Genomic DNA, 7448 nt, shown 5'->3' with positions numbered 1-7448 from the left:
CGGAAGAATGGTTGCCTCCAAGAGTTCTGTCTATTGTTTGGTGCGTATGGAAAGCTACGGGTATGTCATTGTGGGCTTCAATATCGGAGATGGCACGTCCAATATAAACTTGGAATATAGGTTTTGAGTGTCCACAAAAATCTAAGAGTGAGAAGGGTACGTCTTAAGTCAGATGACACGCTTCAATAATCCAGGGCCTCCATAAGAAAATAATGAATAATATAATCTCACTGCTGAGAGTGGCTCTATTGACACCATAGCCCTGGCTTCTAATAGAATTGAAACCCTAATTTCAAAGAATGCAAAAAAATATCAAGCAAATGATATTTCAGTTTTTAAGAGAAGTAAATTGATAGTGATAGTGATATATATATATACACGATCAAACTCGCTCCTCTCCTAGCGTTGTTGCACACTTCCAGGATATAGGTCGCTGGTTCTCAAGGAATCTCCTAGCTCTATTACTTTTCTCTATTTAGCCAACACATTTCGGATTTGCTATTTCGATGGGGCATGAGCTGGAGGGCGTTGTGGAGTTTTTTTTTCATATTAATCTTGCTACAATCTACAGTTTTAGATGATTTGGATGTATAGGGACCATTGTAGGGTTGAAATCTTGTCTTTATGTGGTGCGTTACAAGTGGTTATGTGGCTCAGCATTGACAAGATTTTGGTGGTTGGGTACTCTCCACAATCAGATGGATTCAATAAAGGAATGACTTGGAGGTCCCTTCTCTTTGCAACCGGATGTAGAGGGTTCAAGTTTTAAAGTCACTCTTTTATGAGATATCCTTCCAACATGTCTATAGAAAACAAAACTCTAAAACCAATGCTCTTTCTAAAAGTGTTCTGTCTAGCATATGCATTTTGAGCTGGCATATGCATTTTGACATGGTTGTGGAGAGATCCATTAGAAGTCATGGTTATTTTGAAATCTTCTAAACTTAAACTTAGATGACAGGCTTCAATAATCGAAGGGTTTCATAGGAAAATAATAAATAATATAATCTCAATGCTGAGAGTGGTTGTATTCACACCATAACCTTGGCTTCTAATGGAATCCAAACCCTAATTTCAAAGAATGCAAAAAACATCAAGCGAATGATATTACAGTTTCTAAGAAGAGTAACATGATGGTCATATATATATACACACACACGATCAAACTTGTTCCTCTCTTAGCATTGTTGCACACTTCCACGATATAGGTCCCCGGTTATCAAGGAATCTCCTGGCGCCATTACTTTTGTCTACTTAGCTAACACATTTTGGATGTGTTATTTCGATGGGACATGAGGGCGAGGGCGAGGGCGTTGTGGAGTTTTTTTCATATTAATCTTGCTACAATCTACAGTTTTAGATCATTTGGAGGTATAGGGGACAATTGTAGGGCTGAAATGCTGGTTTCATTTGGAGGTATAGGGGACAATTGTAGGGCTGAAATGCTGGTTTTATGGGGGTGCTTTACAAGTGGTTATGAGTCGCAGCATTGACAAGATTTTGTTGATCGGGGACTCTAGCCACGATTAGATGGATTCAAGAAAGAAATGATTTGGAGGTCCCCTCTCTTTGCAACCGGAGGGTTCAAGTTTTAAAGTCTCTCTTCTATGAGATATCCTTTCAACATGTCTGCAGAAAACAAAACTCTAAAAACCAATGCTCTCTCTAAAAGTGTTACGTGGCATATGCATTTTGAGCGGGCATATGCATTTTGACCTGGTTGCAGAGAGAGCCATTAGAAGTCATAGTTCTTTTGAGATCTTTTAAGTCCTTCTGCTTCTCCATTGGTGCTTCTGTGGTATTTCTGGGCTCTTGCTCTGTTCTGCTATTGATTTTTGTACTTATCATCTCTATGTGCTCAAAATTTTTGTTATGTGTCTAAGTTGTATATGAATTTTTTTTATACCCATGTCCGGCTTTACAGCATTGTTTCAAATATAGCTACCATGCGCATTTTTTGGCCAGCTATAGCAGCAGTTTTCTTGTGTCGATGTTGGACACTAGTGTAATGTGTTCATCATTTATACTCATGTACAACATTCTTTTTAATAATTGGAGAACAGTCTCATGTGTTCAGGATTTATACTCATGTACAACAATCTTTTTAATAAAAAAATGTACTGTTTCTTTCTTATGAACAAAAACACGATCAAACTCGTCATCTACCTAAAATAATTAAGAAAGCATGCCTAATGATCCCCCCATAGTTTGCATAATAGATTTATTTTCGTGCTTTGTATTAAGGAAACAAATACCAGATAAAACATAAATATATCTTAAATTTTTCCCATGAAAGTATGGATTTTATATTCAAACTCACTAAACATGGAAGAAATTTGCAAAATAATATCGCGTATTGAAACTCGAATATATATCTTAAAGTAGTCTGAATTATCTGTTTACATCAAATTTCATCTAAAAATTAAATGCATTGCATTTCCAAACTCTCACTCGAAAAAAAAACAAATGTCACTTTCTTCATAAAAATGATGCAGTTCTACGCTAACGATCACAACCAAAGAGAGCATCCAAAGAGCGTAAATCCAGTGAAAATTGTGAATTTTGATAAGGTAGGATATTGTCAAAGGTTCAAAAGTTTACCCCGATTTACTATGTTGTGTAATATGGCCTTCCTTTTACCATTAACGCAGAAACAAGCTGTTATCACTGACAAAATTTCAATGCCAAATGTCTTACATTTGTTTGATGGTAAAGGTCGGTGCTAGTCTAAGTTTGAGTTTTTATTTGCCTTAGAGTCTGAGTCTTATGAGTCAACTATGTATTCTCATTCATCACCGGTCATTCTCATTCATCCCCGGTCTCATAGCCATGTGTCAGTTTTGTTCAAAAGTTACTATGCGTGGCAAAGCCTTTTACGTTATTTCGTAGCTCATGAAATAATTTTGAAGTGTTTCCGCAGCACATAAATCCTTTTTCAGCAGTTTCGCAGTGCAACATGCTTTAAGTGATTTCGTAGCGCATAATTCATATTTTGCACTGGCTGCGCTACGAAATTGGGGATTTTTTCGAATCCATAGTCATTCTCACCCAGCTGTCATACTTATTAGAATCTGCTTAGATCGTTAGGTGTTGTGATATTGCCACATGTTGCAGTTGTTGCTGAGAAGGAGACAAAGGGTTCTGTTTACTAACGAGTTTGAAACCCTTCAGAAGGAATTGGCGGTGGCATTCAGTGGAGTCCTTGACGTGACGAAGCTGGTGATAAAAGCTCTGGACAACTGTGATTTCGCAGAGTGTGGCTTGACTCACATAGAGGAGAAGAGGCCCTAAATTTCTATAAACAGAAAATCTCGCATCTTACTCTTAGATTCACTTTTCCTCGTTTTTGGTAACGATGACAGCCGTGTTGTTCAGTCGGATGTCAAGGATTCGGCCCGGAAGATTGCTAAGGCTTGGAGAAAAGAAATTAAATTTGATAAGTATACGGTTTCCACCGGTAAGGGGGATCTTAGGGCGTTCCTGAAGCTCTTGGCTTCGTTTAAAATCGCGGCAGATTACCCGAGGGATGAGCTTTGGGGTTTACTGTTTATTATCTCGAGCTTCTACCTCGACTTTTACACTGTTATTATGGAAGCACATGGTAAGCACAGGGCTTAAAGCGCGTCATTCCTGCTTTTGCAAATGCTGAAGACAAAAGACCCACTGTTGAAGTATTGAAGAAGAAGGAGCACGGGGCTGTGCCTGAACCAGGAGCCATTGTTACAGCGAGAGTCACAAAGGTGATGGCAAGATTGGCCACAGTGAATATTATTTGTGTTGGGATAAGGGCAGCGAAAGAAAAGTTTACAGGTACTGTGAGACAACAGGATGTTCGAGCAACAGAGATTGACAAGGTTGATATGTACACATCATTTCGCCTTGGGGATATAATCCGAGCAGAAGTTCTCTCTCTTGGTGATGCACGGGCGTATTACCCCTCTACAGCTAAGAATGAATTGGGTGTTGTATTTGCAGAAAGTATTGCCGGTGCAGCAATGATCCAAATCAGTTGGACAGAGATGCAGTGCCCTTTGACAAATCAAATAGAGCGGCGAAAGGTTGCCAGGGCTGTCTGATATGTAGCAAGAAGCTTTCGTATTTTGACACAAGGTTTCACATTTCTTTGATTGATCAAATTCATGCAATTATGATGTTTGTAAATGTGGTCAATTATGAATGAAGATATTGAGAATGTAGTAGTTGTTCATTGTAAAGCTGGCATGGCTAGAACAGGGCTCATGATATCGAGTCTTCTTCTTTACCTCAAGTTCTACCCCACTGCTGAAGAATCCATTGCTTATTACAACCAGAAACGGTGTATAGATGGCAACGGTCTTGTTCTTCCAAGCCAAATTCGCTATCTAAAATATTTTGAATGAGTTCTCACATATTTCAATGGTGAAGTTCAACCTGGCAGGAGATGTATACTTCGGGGATTCCGTCTTCATAAATGCCCTTACTGGGTTCGACCATCTATTACAGTATCTGATCATAATGGAGTTCTCTTTTCAACAAAGAAGCATCCAAGGACAAAGGCAGGAAAACTTTTAGTTTTTCATTCTGGAGATGGTCGCATTGTATGGTCACAGTTGCTCCCTGTTTTCCGGAAAACAGAAGAATGCCAAGCTCCTTCTGTGTTGAAGGTCCTTCCTTAGCGGATCCCTCACCAGCATGCTTTAGATGAGAGTCCAGTTGTTCTGATAATAGGGAAATGTGGTCTAGGACATGATGAGACACGGATTCTTTCATTTGTAGATTCTCACAGTGGCAAAGAACTTGAATCTTATAGGCTTTCCTATCCCATATCTCAAAGTGATTCCTCTGCCAATGACAGATTCAACTGAGCAACGGCTACATCTTATTGTTGATAATAATGCAAGGGCACACTCGTTTCCTAGAACCAATGAAGCACTGACTATGTTTCTTAAATAGATGGAAAATATCTACTTATATTTTGTTGATATAAAAAAAAGGATCAATCCAAGGTTATGGTATCAACAATCAGGACATGTCAGATATGGTGTTTAAGGATTATTGCTTCAAAACTAAAGAATTGTGGTCTGTATTGTTTCCTTCTGAATCGGAGAAAATTGATGCCACTGTCACAAAAATGTCAGATGAGGTGGTTCACACACAAGCAAGGGTTCTAACAGATCAGGAAGTTTTATACAAATACGTCAGAAAGAATGTACTCTTTGTTGTAACTGTTTCACCAAGAGCTGCTGATCCAATAGGATCCACTACTCCAGAGGACGCTTGGTTGGTGGCATATCTCATAGACACAGTCACTGGACGGATACTACACCGAGTTACTCACCAAGGAATGCAGGGACCTCTCTATGCAGTCTTCAGTGAAAACTGGGTGGTCTACCACTACTTCAATGTGAGGGCTCATCGTTATGAGATGTCAGTGATTGAAATATATGATCGATCTCGTGCGGACACTAAAAATGTTTTAGAGTTAATGCTAAAAATCTGACATACTGGGGTGGACTAGCAAGACAATGAACTTCGTTCCAGCCTTTTATGTCAGGCAGCTATTGAAGCTCAAAGGATTCTTAATATCTCAAGCAGTGAACATTTTAGTGGACCTTATGGGGAGGATTTTGTCTTTATTGCCAATGATTGACATACATCTCTTCTTCCTTGTGACTTGAAGATCCTTTCACAAATGCCAAGGTTGCATATTGCATACATGCCTTGAAGAATGGAGTCACTCAAAAGTCAGATTTTGGGTTGAAACTGTGTTTTTGAAATAACGCAGCAGTTTCGTAGTGCACTACGAAACTGCTGTAGCTGCATGTTACAGTTCAGTTGATCAATTATGATTAACAAAGCAACAAATCTTTTTGAAATATTTTGTCATCACACAGGTACATGAAACGGTGGACAGCACATCAAGGACGTGGCAGTCTGCTCTATTTTGGGTAATTAGAGGCTGAAGACATGTTTCTGTGCATTCGAGTACTTTGGAGAAAACTGAAGCCGAGAAACCAGGGACATCTCCTAATACTTCTGAACAGTTAAAAGATTCAGCATCCAAGGTAAACGTGGGGCATTAAACATCCATCTCAGCTATCTCAGCTAAACTCCAGATGTCAAAGAACGAAGAGAAGCCATCATGAATATAATATAGAGTTAGAGTCATAGTAGATTTAGAACTCTTAAAAACTACAGTCAGCACTTTGTTGCATTTATTAGTTAGTTAAATGTTGATAGGTGTCATTAGAGGTAGTGATCGAATTCCCCTCATGCTGGAGGAGGAATCTCGATCAATTAGAATAAGAATTCTATATATAGCTGAAACAACAATGTAATTGGGGTTGGAAAATTTTATAACAAGAGTACTGTTTTGGCTTATGTAAAGACAGAGTTCAGTAATATAAGTTGGCTGTTTTTCTTCTCAGGATTCATGAAGGATTTCCATGTTCAGAATGTGTGATTTTATTCTTTCCTTAATGTCTTTTACAGTTGCATAGATGTATAATCACTCAGAATTCACTGATTGTGCTTTGACTTCCTGTATGCATTTATGAACTGTGGTTTTATATGAGTTGTGTTCTGAACATCTAAATGCTAAATGCCCTGACTTCTATGTAAAGGCAGTATCATTATTTACTGAAGTATGGTTGACTCCATAGGCCCAATGGAAATTAGTTTAATATTTGTCCAACCTTCATATTTTTCAATGTTATTCCACAAGAGATAGCCATCTTATTATTAGTCAAAATCAATAACCCTTTGAGAGAGCCCTCTCAGGCTAGGGAGGCTAAGCCTTAGTCTAAAGATTGGTTTGAAATAGTTACTTGAAGTCTTCCTGGTTTGCAGCCTTCTAGGGCTTGATTTTGAGATAACATTTTGGTGCGTCTGCCGAGAGTTTGAAGATTATTCATTCCCGAAATTTAGAGGCTGAACTTCTGAAGGTAGCAGGAGCTCAGACATCTATTTGAGGCTGCAAAACTACCTTGGCGACTCCACACATCAAATAAGAAATTGGAAGGTGACTCCACTGCTAGAAGATCAGTAGCTTGATGAAGTTTCAAGATGAATTCCACTGCAAGAATGAATGCCAGCTATGCTCCTATGAATCGGTCTCATATCCCTGGTTTTCCAAATCCTATGCCAGAGGTTGATTGGTTAGATGATCTTCCAATATTCAAAGATGAAAAGAAGGATAATGCTGCTCTTCATTTGGTTAAATTCCACATGCATATACGCAGTCTTAAGGTTCATTTCCCTGAAGATTGTCTCATGAAGATGTTTATGACCACTTTAGAAGGAAAAGCATGGTCTTGGTATAAAAGTTTGGAAAATGGTTCAATATATTCGCTTGCTAGTTTTCATGATGAATTCTATGAGATGTATAAAGAATGTTATCCTTCCTTATTGCTGCTTAAAGATTGCTGTAGGCATTCTTTAAATCTTATTCAGTACTTGGAGGATTGTTA

At 38.6% G+C, this 7448-nt stretch overlaps 1 pseudogene; it reads left to right on the top strand.

Moving 5' to 3' along the window:
* The first annotated feature begins 3355 nt into the window (after positions 1 to 3355).
* Positions 3356 to 4160, top strand: LOC149189509 (uncharacterized; annotated as a pseudogene).
* Positions 4161 to 7448: the final 3288 nt, after the last annotated feature.

The sequence above is a fragment of the Pinus tabuliformis genome, chromosome 3_1 (genome assembly GCF_031772625.1).
Source record: "Pinus tabuliformis cultivar Carrire ecotype Pingquan chromosome 3_1, CPIR1, whole genome shotgun sequence".
NCBI lineage: Eukaryota > Viridiplantae > Streptophyta > Pinopsida > Pinales > Pinaceae > Pinus > Pinus tabuliformis.
This window is presented reverse-complemented; position numbering and strand designations above follow the sequence as displayed.